This window comes from Ranitomeya variabilis, chromosome 1 (assembly GCF_051348905.1).
Source record: "Ranitomeya variabilis isolate aRanVar5 chromosome 1, aRanVar5.hap1, whole genome shotgun sequence".
Lineage (NCBI taxonomy): Eukaryota > Metazoa > Chordata > Amphibia > Anura > Dendrobatidae > Ranitomeya > Ranitomeya variabilis.
Window position 1 is genome coordinate 833,682,993 of NC_135232.1, and position 17,555 is coordinate 833,700,547.

Here is a 17,555-nt window from a genome sequence, read left to right on the forward strand (position 1 = left end):
CCTGGTATGCGCGCGCGCACGAGAAGCAGAGGCCGGGAGCGAGCGAGGAGGCGGCAGCAGCGGTATGATAGCTGTCAAGGTGAAGGGGGTGATCAGAACACACTTACTGTATATTGACATGTAGCTGTTTTGATGTTTTGGGGTTTTTTTGCTTCACAAATGTAGACTAAAGGCTAGAACAGTGTTTCTTAACCTTTCTAATGCCATGACTCCGCAATACTGTTCCTCATGTTGTGGTGACCCCAAACCAAAAAATAATTTTTGTGGCTACTTCATAACTGTAATTTTGCTACAGTTATGATTTGGAATGTAAATACCTGATATGCATTATGTATTCTCATTGCTACAAATCAATTATAATTTAAACATCGTGATTAATCACAAAAACTATGTTTAATTATATGTTGAGAAATATTTATTACTAATTCCAATAAATAACATTTCACCATGGCATAGCATGGGTTTAAACGGGGCACTCTGCTCTGTGAGGAGTGAAGATTCTGCCTGCCTATTTGGCTGGCAGATTCCTCAGTGTGAATGGAGCCAAAGGGCCCATTTACACTACATTTTCCTATGCAGTACATTTAGTGCTGAAAATGGTTTGCCTCCTTTTTTCATCAAAGGGAGTCCAAAAGATTGAGCACTGAAAATCAAGCACTCAAAAAAGCACCTTACACTTACACAGTATTGTGTGTATGGTGTGTGTACTGTTTTTACATTATTGACCTTTCTTACACCAGAAGGCTGTCTCGCAGGCTCTCTTGGCTCTCTGCCTCCTAGGCTTCTGTCCTCCTGCGCTTGCTGCGTCCGCCCACTGATGACGTCAGCAAGCGCCGGACACACGTAATGCGCTGCCATGGATGAGCAGGCGCGCTGCTATGGACTGTGGAGCGTTCCCCCCCCCCCCCGCCCCTTAGGCCCCGGACGGATGATGCAGACACGTCTGATTCAGTTTGGAATGCACGTCTATAACGGCATGCGTTACAGCTGAATAGCGCTGCTGCAGACGGTAGCGTGGCTTCTCAGCGGCTAAAGCCATCGGAAATATGTATTTTCCGATGGCTTTAGGCGACCCCCCCCCCCCAGGGTCGCGACCCGCAGGTTGAGAACCACTGGGCTAGAAGATCACATTGGAAATTACGCACAATTTTTGGTTCTAACCCAATTTGATTGTAACTGGGAAAAGCTACAGTAAAAATGCGAAAGACATTTGACATGCTGTATGTTTAAAAAAAAAAAAAAAAAAAAAATGCTCCACAGATCAAAGAACATAAGGGAACAAACTGCACCTTGCGAATACAATTTTAGGAATCTCATTCATTTTGCTAGTACTGTAAAATGTTGCAGTGTTTTTTTTCTCAACAATAAACAGAAAAAAAAATGCAACATAAACACCAAGCCCAAGTAGGAGTGGAAAATTTCTTAAAGTCTAAAACCCAATTCTCAGAGGATTAATAAGTCCAAACAATAAGTTCCTGCAGCTCAGGAGAACCACATAGTTTTGGAGTTGTTTTTTTTAAAATATATTGCAGTGTTGGAGTGGTTCTTCTAATCTAGGTTCTCTACACCTAGTTTCATATTTGCCCTCCGCCGTCTTCACCTTTTTATAGCATTTGCTCCAGTCATTCTAAAGCAGGTTGTGAACTACCGATTGCTCCAGTGTTTGAAAAGTGACCTCCAGTTCGCTCCAGCAGCGTTAAGTTTTTGAGAGCCTCATTCTTGCTCTTACTTAAAGGGAACCTGTCACCCCGTTTTTTGAAGATGAGCTAAAAATAGCGTTAAATAGGGGCAGAGCTGGGCGTTACATTAGTGTCTTTGTGTGCCTTTATTACCCACCTATGCTGCCGAAATACCTTTGTAAAGTCGCCGTTTTCTGCTGTCACTCACGCTGGTCTGGTCCTATGGGCGTGGTGACAGCGCTGTTTCTCCCCCAGAATCCTGCTCATCATTACATTGGTGGCGTAGTGGTGTGCGCATGTCCAAAAGGCGAATCCACTGCCCAGGTGATGAAAAACAGTGCGATCTGCGCTATTCAGCCGTTTACCGGTGGGCGCGGCCATCTTTCCTGTGGCCGCGCGTGCGCAGATGGAGCGCTCTGCTGCCCGGGGCTTCAGGAAATTGGCTGCGGGATTCCGCGCGTGCGCAGATGGAGATCGCGGTGGCCATTTTCCTGAAGCCCCGGGCAGCAGAGCGCTCCATCTGCGCACGCGCGGCCACAGGAAAGATGGCCGCGCCCACCGGTAAACGGCTGAATAGCGCAGATCGCGCTGGTTTTCATCACCTGGGCAGTGGATTCGCCTTTTGGACATGCGCACACCACTACGCCACCAACGTAATGATGAGCAGGATTCTGGGGGAGAAACAGCGCTGTCACCACGCCCATAGGACCAGACCAGCGTGAGTGACAGCAGAAAACGGCGACTTTACAAAGGTATTTCGGCAGCATAGGTGGGTAATAAAGGCACACAAAGACACTAATGTAACGCCCAGCTCTGCCCCTATTTAACGCTATTTTTAACTCATCTGCAAAAAACGGGGTGACAGGTTCCCTTTAAATTGAGTTTTGTGACTTATACTTCTGACTTTTAGTCAGTCAGAAGTTGCGTTCACAAGATGGCACTGCGGGACCTTAACATCACCAAAAAGAGGTGCGTGTAATTATGAGACTAGGTTCAGGGACCTGAGATTACTAGCACCAAGCATGTCAGAGCTGAAAAAAATCCACACTGGAATGGAGCTTTAACAATGATGTTCTATGTGGGTATAAAGAAGCAACGCTCAAGTGCTCTCCTTTTTGCGTCTCTCACATCTACCATACTTAAGGGGGTGTCCAGTCAAAGTAAAACTTTCACAGGGGACGGGAAATGTAGAAAATAACAAATTCTGACATTAACTACCAGCATCCACTTGGATCCAGTACAGGCCATTTTGTGGTCTGCGCAGAAACAGGAAGCAGTGATGTCACCCCACCACCATCCACTAGACTGTTGTGGCCTGTTGGCGGCATCAGTCTGGTGACTTGAGCAGCGCTTCATTGGATGTTTTATGATGAACGGCTGCTCAAAGTTCCTTGACTGCTGCAGCCAATCACAGGCCGCAGCGGTTCTGTCGTTGCTGGAATGGTGAATTCACGGCTTTTGGTTTCTGCACTGAATACAGAGCAGCCTGCTCTGGATTTAGGTGGGTGCAGGGAGTGGAGTATGATTGAGTTTATTTTTTTTTGCATATCTTGTCTTTTGGGCAAGGATTTATTTTGCTTGGGCAGCCCATTTAAAGTGTATAGAACACAAATAAGGTGTGTGTATGTTGCTATCCTGCCTTATCTAGGCTTCCAGAAATAAAATGGTTGTCATTAAATTCCCCTCCCTATTGAAATGACTCTACGCTTCTTGTCCCGCTTATACTGCGAAGTTTAACAGTCGGCTGCAGAAAAGAGTGTCTCCTTATTTTGACTGCTCTACTGACCAGTGTGGAACGAGTGTTAATTTTTTTTTTAATCAGTAATTATTTATGTTGATGTGTGCAAACTGTAAAGCGCTGCGTAATATGTTAGCGCTATATAAAAATAAAGATTATTATTAAAGATTATTATGTGCTGGCACTCGCCAGCAAAAAAAAACAACCTCAGCAGCTGAGATCAGGACAGAGAATGTGCCAGTTCTGGTAAATCATAAACAGTATATGATGCTGAGCTTGAAGGTATGTTCTAACACAAAAATATATACAATGATGCAATTAGTCTCACAAAACGTGTGAGATGAATAAAGGTGTATTTCCTTTAACCCCTTAGTGACAGAGCCTATTTGGTACTTAATGACCGAGCCAATTTTTACAATTCTGACCACTGTCAATTTATGAGGTTATAACTCTGGAACGCTTTAACAGATCCTGCTGATTCGGATTCTGGTTTTTCGTGACATATTGTACTTCATGTTAGTGGTAACATTTCTTCAATATTACTTGAGATTATTTATGAAAAAAAGGAAATATGGAGAAAATTTTAAAAATTTTGCAATTTTCAAACTTTGTATTTTTATGCCCTTAAATCAGAGAGATATGTCACAAAAAAATAGTTAATAAATAACATTTCCCACATGTCTACTTTACATCAGCACAGTTTTGGAAACAACATTTTTTTTTTTTGTTAGGGAGTTATAAGGGTTAAAAGTTGACCAGCAATTTCTCATTTTTACAACACCATTTTTTTTTTAGGGACCACATCACATTTTAAGTCATTTTGAGGGGTCTATATGATAGAAAATAACCAAGTGTGACACCATTCTAAAAACTGCACCCCTCAAGGTGCTCAAAACCACATTCAAGAAGTTTATTAACCCTTTACGTGCTTCACGTTTGGGCGCACCGCAGAGCTTGGAAGAGAAGGAGCGCCGTTTGACTTTTTCAATGCAGAATTGGCTGGAATTGAGAGCGGACGCCATGTCGCGTTTGGAGAGCCCCTGTTGTGCCTAAACAGTGGAAACGCTCCACAAGTGACACTATTTTGGAAACTAGACCGCTTAAGGAACTTAGCTAGATGTGTGGTGAGCACTTTGAGCCCCCAATTGCTTCACAGAAGGTTATAAAGTAGAGCCGTGAAAATAAAAAATCGCATTTGTTTACACAAAAATGATTTTTTCGCCCACAAATTCTTATTTTCACAAGGGTAACAGGAGAAATTAGACCACAAAAGTTGTTGTGCAATTTCTCCTGAGTACGTCGATACCCCATATGTGGGGGTAAACCACTGTTTGGGCACACCACAGAGCTTGGAAGAGAAAGAGTGCCGTTTTACTTTTTCAATGTAGAATTGGCTGGAATTGAGATCGGAGGCCATGTCGCGTTTGAGAGATCTCCTGATGTGCCTAAACAGTGGAAACCCCCCACAAGTGACACCATTTTGGAAACTAGACCCCTTAAGGAACTTATCTAGATGTGTGGTGAGCACTTTAAACCCCCAGGTGCTTCACGGAAGTTTGTAACGTAGAGCCGTGAAAATAAAAAATCCTTTTTTTTTTCCTCCAAAAATGATTTTTTTAGCCTGCAATTTTTTTATTTTCTCAAGGGTAACAGGAGACATTGGACCCCAAAATCTGTTGACCAGTTTGTCCTGAGTACGCTGATACCCCATATGTGGGGGGGGCCACTGTTTGGGCAACCATCGGGGCTCGGAAGGGAAGGAGCGCCACTTGGAATGCAGACTTTGATGGGATGGTCTGCGGACGTCATGTTGCATTTGCAGAGCTCCTGATGTACCTAAACAGTAGAAACCCCCCACAAGTGACCACATTTTGGAAACTAGACCCCCCAAAGAGCTCATCTAGATGTGTAGTGAACCCCCCAACTGCTTCACAGAAGTTTATAATGTAGAGCCATGAAAATAAAAAAAATCATATTTTTTCCACAAAAATGATCTTTTCACCCCCAAATTTTTACTTTCACAAGGGTAACAGGAGAAATTGGACTACAAAATGTATTGTGCAATTTATGCTGAGTAGGCTGATACCCCATATGTGGGGGTAAACCACTGTTTGAGCGCATGGCAGAGCTCAGAAGGGAAGGAGCGCCGTTTTGGAATGCAGACTTTGACAGCATGTCTGCGGGCGTTATGTTGCGTTTGCAGAGCCCCTGATGTACCTAAACAGTAGAAACCCCCCACAAGTGACCCCATTTTGGAAACTAGACCCCCCCCCCAAGGAACTTATCTAGATGTGTGGTGAGAACTTCGAATGCCCAAGTGCTTCACAGAAGTTTATAATGCAGAGTCGTGAAGATAAAAAATATTTTTTTTTCCACAAAAAAAGATTTTTTAGCCCCCAAGTTTTTATTTTCACAAGGGTAACGGGATAAATTGGACAACAACTTTTGGGGTCCAATTTCTCCTGAGTATGCTAATGCCCCATATGTGGGGGTAAACCACTGTTTGGGCGCGCGGCAGAGCTCAGAAGGGAGGGAGCACCATTTGACTTTTTGAGCGCAAAATTGGCTGTGGCATTTAGAGACCCCCTTGATGTACCTAAACAGTGGAACCCCCCAATTCTAACTCCAACCCTAATCCCAACCCGATCCAAAATCCTAATCACAACCCTAACGATAATCACAACCCTAACCCCAAAACAACCATAACCCTAATCAGAACCCTAAATCCAACACCCTAATCCTAATCTCAACCCTAACCTCAAACCTAACCTAATCCCAATACACCCCTAATCCCAACCCTAACCTTAACCCTAATCCCAAACCTAACCCTAATCCCAAACGTAACCCTAATGCCAACCCTAATCCAAACCCTAACCCCAACTCTAACCCTAACTTTAGCCGCAACCCTAGTCCTAACTTTAGCCGCAACCCTAGTCCTAACTTTAGCCCTAACCCTAAATTTAGCCCTAACCCTAGCCCTAACCCTAAATTTGGCCCCAGCCCTAACCCTAAATTTAGCCCCAACCCTAGCCCTAACCCTAAATTTGGCCCCAGCCCTAACCCTAAATTTAGCCCCAACCCTAACCCTAACTTTAGCCCCAACCCTAAATTTAGCCCCAACTCCTCTAGCTGCTGGCCGGCAGATCATGGCGGGCGCACTGCGCATGCGCCCGCCATTTTCTTACCAGAGGAGGAAGCCGGCGGCCAGGAGGGGACACAGGAGGACCCAGGGACACCGGTAAGTATAACAGGGTCCCCGAATCCCCCTATTTCTCTGTCCTCTGATGTGCGATGACATCAGAGGACAGAGAATTACACATCGCTTTTTTTTTTTTTTTTTTTTGTGGTCGCCGGTAAACAGTTAATTACCAGTGATCGCAAAACAGGGGTCGGTAAAAACCGACCCCAATCATGTTTTGAGGTCTCGGCTACCCCCGGCAGCCGAGACCCCAAAGATCTTCCGGGTGCCGGCCGGCGCACTGCGCATGCGCCCGCCATTTTTTTGCCGGAACAAGATGGCGGCTCCCATTGGGAGCCACGAGGAGCACCGGGGGAGACAGGTGAGTATCGGGGGGCGATCGAGGACCCCATTTCTCTGTCCTCTGATGTGCGATCACATCGGAGGACAGAGAAATTAAATGGGAAATCGTTTTTTTTTTGTGACCGCCGGTAAACGGTTAATTACCGGCGATCGCAACCCGGGGGTCGGTAAAAAACCCCGAATCATGTTCTCTGGGGTCTCTGCTACCCCCGGTAACCGAGACCTGAGAGAAAATCTGACTCTGGGGGGTTCTATTCACTTTTTCCACAGGCGCTGTGGTTTAAGTACCCTTAACTGCCGCCGTTAAAAGGTGTATCGGCGGTCGTTAAGGGGTTAAATATAGCTTGATCACTATATTGGTGTATAGAATCACAATTGTGTAAAATGATTGAAGGTGCGGTCCCTTTAAGGGTATGTGCACATGTTGCGGATTTGGCCCTGCAGATCCACAGCAGCTTTCCATGCGTTGTACAGTACCATGGAAACCTATGGATAACCAAATCCGCAGTGCACATTCTGCGGAAAATTGTGCGCAGAAAAGCAGCAGTTTATTTTCCGCAGCATGTCAATTCTTTGTGCGGATTCAACAGCATTTTACACCTATTCCATAATAGGAATCCGCAGGTGTAAAAACGCAGGCGAAATCCGCACAAAAACTGCACTAAATCCACAGGGAGTCCGCAGGTAAAACGCAGGGCATTTTACCTGCAGATTCCGCTTGGAAAAATCCGCAATGGAATCGTGTGCACATACCCTAAATGTAGTTAGATCACTATGTAGGATCACTGAAATAGTGAATTAAAAAAACATAGCAGATGCAGACACGCTCCAACCTGCAGTTACATGTGGAGGAAAAAATATGAATGCATACGATCAAACACTCACCCATGTAATTGTAGGGGAGCACAAGGGGCGCAGTTGTGGCCAAGGATACCTGGTCTGGTGGACCCTGGTCTCCCTCTACATAAAAATCACATCTCACTTTGAGCTTACTTGTGTTTACGTTTTCTGCTCCTTCTGGAATTCCTAGCTGCTCTTCAGGGTTACTTTCAGTTGCTTCTGAGTAAACAGACGCACAGTCCAATTGCAATTCAAAATGGGCAACTTTACTTGACATGCTTCGCAGCACATCCTTGTCAGAGCCAATTTCAGCATCAAAGTCCATACAGTTCACATCCTGTACTTTCCCTGTACTCCACTTCATGTCCTCACATACATTACGGGGTAATAGCGCCTTAGGCGGTACCGTGGCATCATCCTCGTGTAGGCTCACTACATCTGAGAATTCACTCGTCCATTTCGCCCCGGACCTTAGAGCTTCAGCCCAAGCATTGACCTGCCACATGGTTAACAGTCTGCGCCTTGTACATCTTTTGGACCTCTTTCTCTTCTAAGCTTCCCACTTCTGGAATGCTGCTGCTGGAGACTGTCCTTCTGTCCCTATAGGACTCTTAATAGCTGGGTTCTCCTCTTGAAACGTTATGTGGCTGCTGCGGTGTCCTGGGCCTTGAGCCCGTGTGGACGTTTCGGGTGCTAACCTAACACACTTGCTCACCACACAGCAGCCCCATCTACAATTAACCATCTACTTAAACTATGTTCCCACACTATGAATACTATAGTGCCCCCATCTAGTTGCCAAAATTGGACACTGTGCTTTCCCTATTCTATACATAGCAACAATACAACAGTATGAAATATATATATATATATCTTTCCTCTGTCATCCCAGTGCCGTATATTATCAGTGCTTGTATATTTGCTAACGTATGTTGGTACTGCTCAGGGCCGTATTTGCCACTAGGCACTCGAGGGCACGTGCCTAGGGCGGCGACATTGCGGGGGGCGGCACCTGAGCAAGGGGTTTTTTTGTTTGTTTTTTTTTAAGTCCCAGGTCACAAGCGACCGACCGCTCCGCCTCCTGCCCCCCGCCTCCGAGTCCCACCCGCCCTCCTTGAAGACAATACTCACAACTCACACCGGGTAGGAGGGGGGCGTGGAGAGCAGCTGCACCATCCAGGAAGTGTCTTCTCGCACCACAGCTCAGAGCAGTCGCGGGGTCTCCCCCCTAAGGAGGAAGCATGGGGCTAGAGAAGGAGAAAGCCGACGCTCGCATCTTCATGGACGAGGACAAGATCAGCCGCTCCTCTGCCCCGATGCTGACGGAGAAATCGTATGACAGTCAGCCGGACCGGGACCCGCACAACCTGAACGGGCACCTGAAGGTGAGTGCTGCGCAGATATAGCAGAGGCGAGCGGGTTACTGGCAAACTCCCCGCACGCCATCCAAGTCCTGCTCTGCCACCCCTGTGTATGCCAGGGCACGGTATATACCTGGTCCTACGGGGGAATATATGAGCCATATGCATGGCTCATATTCCACCCCCCCTGTATGCATGGCTGATGGGCCATCAGCCATGCATACAGGGGGGGTGGAATATGAGCCATGCATACAGGGGGGGTGGAATATGAGCCATGCATACAGGGGGAGGGGTGGAGAGATGAGCCATGCATACAGGGGGGGGGGTGTATATGAGCCATGCATACGGGGGGGGGGGGGTGAATATGAGCCATGCATACGGGGGGGGGGTGAATATGAGCCATGCATACAGGGGGGTGTTATGATCCGGTGACCTTGGAGCCGCATGAGACTTTCTCAGGAGTAGGTGGAACCTGTACTGACCGCAAACCCTAAACTGTCACCGCAACTAGAAGTAGCCGTGGGGTGTACCTAACACATCCTAGGCACCTCGACACAGACTGAACTAGACTGAAATATCCAAACACAGTCTAAGCTGGACAAGAAAAAACATTAAATAGTACTGAATTGTAAAGCACACAGCATGTGTGCTGTAGAAACAAAACCAGACACTTATCTTTGCTGATTTGGCAGCAGGGCAGGAGGAACCAGACAGAGATGCAAAACCTCCAAGAACAATGGACAACTGGCAAGGGCTAATGAATCCTGCACACCTAAATATCCCAGTCAGAGCTGCAATCAGCAGGGACACCTGCCCAGGATTGCAACCCAGGGACAACTGCATTACTACCAACAACCACCGGAGGGAACCCAAGAGCAGAATTCACAACAGGGGGGGTGAATATGAGCCATGCATACAGGGGGGGGTGAATATGAGCCATGCATACGGGGGGGGTGAATATGAGCCATGCATACAGGGGGGGTGTATATGAGCCATGCATACGGGGGGGGGGTGTATATGAGCCATGCATACAGGGGGGGTGAATATGAGCCATGCGTACGGGGGGGTGAATATGAGCCATGCATACAGGGGGGGAGTGTGAGCCATGCATACAGGGGGGGAAAATGAGCCATGCATACAGGAGGGGGGGTCATTATACAGTATCATGGAGAACTGTGTGTGGCCATTATACAGTATTGAGCATCATGTGTGGCCGTTATACAGTATTGAGCATCATGTGTGGCCATTATACAGTATTGAGCATCATGTGTGGCCATTATACAGTATGGAGCATCATGTGTGGCCAATGGCCATTATACATTATGGAGCATCATGTGTGGTCATTATACAGTATTGAGCATCATTTGTGGCCGTTATACAGTATGGAGCATCATGTGTGGCCGTTATACAGTATGGAGCATCATGTGTGGCCATTATACAGTATGGAGCACTGTGGCCATATTTTTTCGTTTATAATTATTGTATATAAAACCGTGTGATCAGCAGTGCTAAATGGCTGTGGTTGGGACGTGGATATGGGTGTGACTAGTTGTGAAATGGGTGTGGTCAGTCGTGGCCTAAAATTTGCCGCTACGCGCGCCGCACACTTTATACCTCCTTCCCTTCTTCAAAAGTTGGGAGGTATGGTACCACATTTGCCAGATCATGGCAAGTGCCGCAAATACCATAGGGAATGAATGAGGCCGAACGCAGTGTTGCCGTAAGTGATCCGTGACGCGGCACATGCAGAAAAACTGCTAGATCTGCTGCAAAAGGTGACTTTCACATCAGCGATTCTTGCTAAAGTCACTGCCGATAGTGTCATACTCACCAAAGGGGGAGGCAGCACTAAAAGTGCCTAGGGCAGCAGAAACTCTAAATACGGCCCTGGTACTGCTACACGATTTATTGTATTACCACTCTTATACAATGGTACTGCTGCACTGTTAGGTGTATTACTGTGTGTGTGTATATATATATGTGTGTATATATATTTTATTTAGAGATATATATATATATATATATATATATATACTAGATGGTATGTAGATTATGTAGAATAATACATTGAATACACAGGACTGCGCCTGTCGCTGATTGTTCGCGGCCGGCCACGTAGTATATAGCGTGTGTATAGCACAGCCCACGGAGTGTATAGCACAGCCCACGGAGTGTATAGCACAGCCCACGGAGTGTATAGCACAGCCCACATAGTATATAGCAATGTGGGCATCATATCCCTGTTAAAAGAAAGATTTAAAATAAAAAATAGTTATCTACTCACCTTCCGTTGGCCCCCGGATCCAGGCGTTTACCGATGCTCCTCGCACGCTCCGGTCCCAAGAGTGCATTACGGTCTCGTGAGATGATGACATAGGCAGCATCAATAGTAAAAAGTTGGTGACACAGGGTTAATAGCAGCGTTAACGCAGTGCGTCACACTGCAGCATAACGCGGTCCGTTAACGTGTTAAGTGTGAGCGCTGACTGGAGGGGAGTATGGAGCGGGCACTGACTGCGGGGAGTTAGGAGTGGCCATTTTGCCGCCGGACTGTGCCCGTCGCTGATTGGTTGTGGCTGTTTTGCCGCGACCAATCAGCGACTTGGGAATTTCGTTACAGACAGACGGAAGTGACCCTTAGACAAATAAATATATATATATATATATATATATATATATATATATATATATATATATATATATATATATATATATATATATATATATATATATATATATTAGATTGTGGCCCGATTCTAACGCATCGGGTATTCTAGAATATCCATGTCCCCGTAGTATATGGACAATGATGATTCCAGAATTCGCGGCAGACTGTGCCCGTCGCTGATTGGTCGAGGCAACCTTTATGACATCTACGTCGATACTGTGCCCGTCGCTGATTGGTCGAGGCCCAGGCGGCCTCGACCATTTGTTGTGGTGTCTCCGGTTGGCGACGGTGTCTGTGAGATTCCGCATCCTGGGCTTGTCTGGCGGCGGTTTGTTGTGGTGTCTCCTGTTGGCGACGTTGTCTGTGAGATTCCACATCCTGGCCTTGTCTGGCGGCATTTTGTTGTGGTGTCTCCTGTTGGCGACGTTGTCTGTGAAATTCCACATCCTGGGCTTGTCTGGCGTCGGTTTGTTGTGGTGTCTCCTGTTCGCCATGGCCATGGCAACCATTATGACATCTACGTCGATACTGTGCCCGTCACGGCCCGATTCTAACGCATCGGGTATTCTAGAATATGCATGTCCCTGTAGTATATGGACAATGATGATTCCAGAATTCGCGGCAGACTGTGCCCGTCGCTGATTGGTCGAGGCAACGTTTATGACATCATCGTCGCCATGCTGTGCCCGTCGCTGATTGGTCGAGGCCCGGCGGCCTCGACCAATCAGACGCGGGATTTCCATTATGACATCTACGTCGATACTGTGCACGTCGCTGATTGGTCGAGGCCCAGGCGGCCTCGACCAATCAGGGACGCGGGACTTCCAGGACAGACAGACAGACAGACAGAAAAACCCTTAGACAATTATATATATAGATAATTTATACACTGCGTGCAGAATTATTAGGCAAGTTGTATTTTTGATCACATGATACTTTTTATACATGTTGTCCTACTCCAAGCTGTTCAGGCTTGAGAGCCAACTACCAATTAGGTAAATCAGGTGATTTGCATCTCTGTAATGAGGAGGGGTGTTGTCTAATGACATCAACACCCTATATAAGGTGTGCTTAATTATTAGGCAACTTCCTTTCCTTTGACTAAATGGGTCAGAAGAGAGATTTGACTGGCTCTGAAAAGTCCAAAATTTGTAAGATGTCTTGCAGAGGGATGCAGCAGTCTTGAAATTGCCAAACTTTTGAACCTTGATCACCGAACAATCAAGCTTTTCGTGGCCAATAGCCAACAGGGTCGCAAGAAGCGTGTTGGGCAAAAAAGGCGCAAAATAACTGCCCATGAATTGAGGAAAATCAAGCGTGAAGCTGTCAATATGCCATTTGCCACCAGTTTTGCCATATTTCAGAGCTGCAACGTTACTGGAGTATCAAAAAGCACAAGGTGTGCGATACTCAGGGACATGGCCAAGGTAAGGAAGGCTGAAAAACGACCACATTTGAACAAGAAACATAAGCTAAAACGTCAAGACTGGGCCAAGAAATATCTTAAGACTGACTTTTCAAAGGTTTTGTGGACTGATGAAATGAGTGATTCTTGATGGGCCAGATGGATGGGCCAGAGGCTGCATCAGTAAAGGGCAGAGAGCTCCACTCCGACTCAGATACAAGCAAGGTGGAGGTGGGGTACTGGTATGGGCTGGTATCATCAAAGATGAACTTGTGAGACCTTTTCGGGTTGAGGATGGAGTGAAGATCAACTCCCAGACCTACTGCCAGTTTGTGGAAGACAACTTTTTCAAGCAGTGGTACAGGAAGAAGTCGGTATCGTTCAAGAAAAACATGATTTTCATGCAGGACAATGCTCCATCACATGCCTCCAACTACTCCACAGCGTGGCTGGCCAGTAAAGGTCTCAAGAAAAAAAAATGACATGGCCCCCTTGTTCACCTGATCTGAACCCCATAAAGAACCTGTGGTCCCTCATAAAATGTGAGATCTACAGGGAGGGAAAACGGTCCACCTCTCGGAACAGTGTCTGGGAGGCTGTGGTGGCTGCTGCACGCGATGTTGATAATCATGTTGTAAACAGATCAAGCAACTGACAGAATCTATGGATGGAAGGCTGTTGTGTGTCATTATAAAGAAACGTGGCTATATTGGTCACTAATTTTTTGGGGATTTTGTTTTTGCATGTCAGAAATGTTTATTTCTATATTTTGTGCAGTTATATTGGTTTACCTTGTGAAAATAGTGAAAAGTGAGATGTTAAGATATTTGGTTTTTATTAAGTTGCCTAATAATTCTGCACTGTAATAGTTACCTGTACAAACAGATATCCTCCTAAGATAGCCAAATCTAAAAAAAACCCACTCCAACTTCCAAAAATATTAAGCTTTGATATTTATGAGTCTATTGGGTTGATTGAGAACATAGTTGTTGATGAATAATAAAAATAATCCTCTAACATACAACTTGCCTAATAATTCTGCACGCAGTGTAAAAAAAAAAAAAATATATATATATATATATATATATATATATATATATATATATATATATATATATATATATATATATATATGATGGTGGCCCGATTCTGATGCATCGGGTATTCTAGAATATGCATGTCCACGTAGTATATTGCCCAGTCACGTAGTATAATGCTCCATGCAGTTATGGCCCCATAGATGCCCCATATAATGCTCCATGCAGTTCATTATGGCCCCATAGATGCCCCATATAATGCTCCATGCAGTTCATTATGGCCCCATAGATGCCCCATATAATGCTCCATGCAGTTCATTATGGCCCCATAGATGCCCCATATAATGCTCCATGCAGTTCATTATGGCCCCATAGATGCCCCATATAATGCTCCATGCAGTTCATTATGGCCCCATAGATGCCCCATATAATGCTCCATGCAGTTCTTTATGGCCCCATAGACGCTCCATACAGCATTGTGCCACATGTAATGCTGCTGCAATAAAAAAAAAAAAATCACATACTCCCCTCTCGTCGCTGCTCCTCAGCGTCCCGTCTCTCCGCACTGACTGCCTGTCCCATGGTACCGCAGCTTCTTCGCGCCTACGCGAGAAGGACCTGCCATGACGTAACGGTCACATGACCGTGACGTCATGCCGGGTCCTTCTTGCGCAGGCACGCAGGGCCTGTGATGATGTCGTGGTCACATGACCGTGACGTCATGGCAGGTCCTTCGCGCATACCATCCTTGCCACCAGAAGGTGAGTATATGATTTTTTATTATTTTTAACATTAGATTTTTTTTTACTATTGCTGCATAGGCAGCATCAATAGTAAAAACTTGGTCACACAGGGTTAATAGCGGCAGTAACGGAGTGAGTTACCCGGGGCATAACGCTGTCCGTTACCGCCGGCATTAACCCTGTGTGAGCGGTGACTGCGGGGAGTATGGAGCGGGTGCCGGGCACTGACTGCAGGGGAGTAGGGAGGGACTAATCGGACTGTGGCCGTCGCTGATTGGTCGCGGCAGCCATGACAGGCAGCTGGCGAGACCAATCAGCGACTTGGATTCCATGACAGACAGAGGCCGCGACCAATGAATATCCGTGACAGACAGAAAGACAGACAGACGGAAGTGACCCTTAGACAATTGTATAGTAGAGGTCTTCGTTTCCTGGGGCAGTTCTCATGTGAGCCAGTTTCTTTGTAGCGCTTGATGGTTTTTGCAACTGCACTTGGGGACACTTTCAAAGTTTTCCCAATTTTTAGGACTGACTGACCTTTATTTCTTAAAGTAATGATGGCCACTCATTTTTCTTTGCTTTTTTCTTGCCATAATACAAATTCTAACAGTCTGTTCAGTAGGATTATCAGCTGTGTATCCACCAAACTTATGCTCAACACAACTGATGGTCCCAACCCCATTTATAAGGCAAGAAATCCCACTTATTAAACCTGACAGGGCACACCTGTGAAGTGAAAACCATTTCCAGTGACTACCTCTTGAAGCTCAACAAGAGAATGCCAAGAGTGTGCAAAGCAGTCATCAAAGCAAAAGGTGGCTACTTTGAAGAACCTAGAATATAAGACATGTTTTCAGTTGTTTCACACTTTTTTGTTAAGTATATAATTCCACATGTGTTAATTCATAGTTTTGATGCCTTCAGTGTGAATTTACAATTTTCATAGTCGTGAAAATACAGAAAAATCTTTAAATGAGGTGTGTCCAAACTTTTGGTCTGTACTATCTATCTATCTATCTATCTATCTATCTATCTATCTATCTCTCTATCTCTCTATCTCTCTATCTCTCTCTCTATCTATCTATCTATCTATCTATCTCTATCTATCTAGACACAGTAATACACCTAACAGTGAAGCAGTACCATTGTGTAAGAGTGGTAATACAATAAATCGTGTAGCAGTACCAACATACGTTAACAAATATACAAACACTGATAATATACGGAACTGGGACGAGAGAGGAAGGCAAAGGTATAAATGTAATAACGTAATATCATACCCCCTACATTCCCCTCCCCTTTAATTTGGTCGTCCCCGACCAAGTACCGCGGAAACCTTTATTTTTACAACTTATACTCCACTCAGGGAGGCAATATGAGGAAGTCTTAATGTTAATAAGGGTGACTCACGGTGAGTCAATTCCACAAAAATGGCGCAGCACAGTCTGTGTTGCAAAAACATAATTCCTGGATTGCAGTCCTCCAGGTGCAGTTCACCAATATGCAATCTCATTCAGTGAGTAAACACAGAAACGTACAGCATGACCCGTGCATGGGGTCTGTAGTCCTTGGGGATGAACTCTCCCTTCCCGTGAGGAGAGTACTTATTCACAGATGAGTAGACCTATGCATTAGGTCAACAGTCATTAATAAGGAAGGCGTCCCCCTCCCTTCACATTGAGCATTGCCCTTTAATGCTGGGTGCACTGCCTGTCCTGGAAAAAGTCTGTTGCTGCAGTCACACATAAGTCCGGGCAAAGTAGCAGGGCAAGTTCCTGCTTTACAGCAGAAAGGGTACAACCAGCGTAACAAAAACAAACACAAAGAAAAACAAAAAATGCAGTGATTATTCACTTAGGCCGTCTGGCTACTGTACCCGTCTCTTAGGGGTTCAGGGCTCCATCGCCCGCAGGTATGCAGAATAGTCCTTCTTTTTTTTTTTTTACATGCAGGTGCAATGTGCACAACTTTTTCTATTAGCAGCAAAGTTAAAGTACATCAGCGGCGCACATCCTGGACCGTTGCACTGGTGGCTGAATCCCATGTCCGATTTTGGGCCGAAGATGACTCTGCAGCCACAGAGGTCATGGTTTGCCATGGAGATGTAGTGACCCGGGTGGTGGATGTTGTTGTCTCCTGCTCAGAGCCCGGAAAAAGTCCCAGGTCATCCTCGCTGCAAAGGGCGACCGCATAATATTCCCGGGGACAGTCCTCCTTGAAGAACGACACCCGATCCCCCTTCCTGTAGGGGTTTGACAAACTTGAATGATGCCACGTTAACATAAACCTCGGTGTCAGTCCCTTCTTCCCAGATGAAACCGTACCCCCACTCTGTCTTTGTAGACCAACCAACCTCAGGTACGTCAGCCAACCAAGGTGCCCCGGGTTGTCGCAACTCAGCCCAGACCTCCTTCTCCCTCTGTTTCTTTCGCTTGATCACATCTTCCACCCAGGCAGCCTGAATGGGAGTCGGAAAAGGGCCCTCCGCCGGTAGAGAAAAATGGGCGGCACCCAGGGACATGGCCGCAACAAAGACTGTATAG

General features: G+C 45.9%; 1 protein-coding gene across 1 annotated transcript in view; it reads left to right on the forward strand.

Annotated features, from left to right (window-relative positions):
- GPAT3 (glycerol-3-phosphate acyltransferase 3) overlaps positions 1-17,555 on the forward strand; it is a 161,974-nt gene that overhangs the window by 106,040 nt on the left and 38,379 nt on the right. The gene's annotated exons all lie outside the window — the stretch shown is intronic.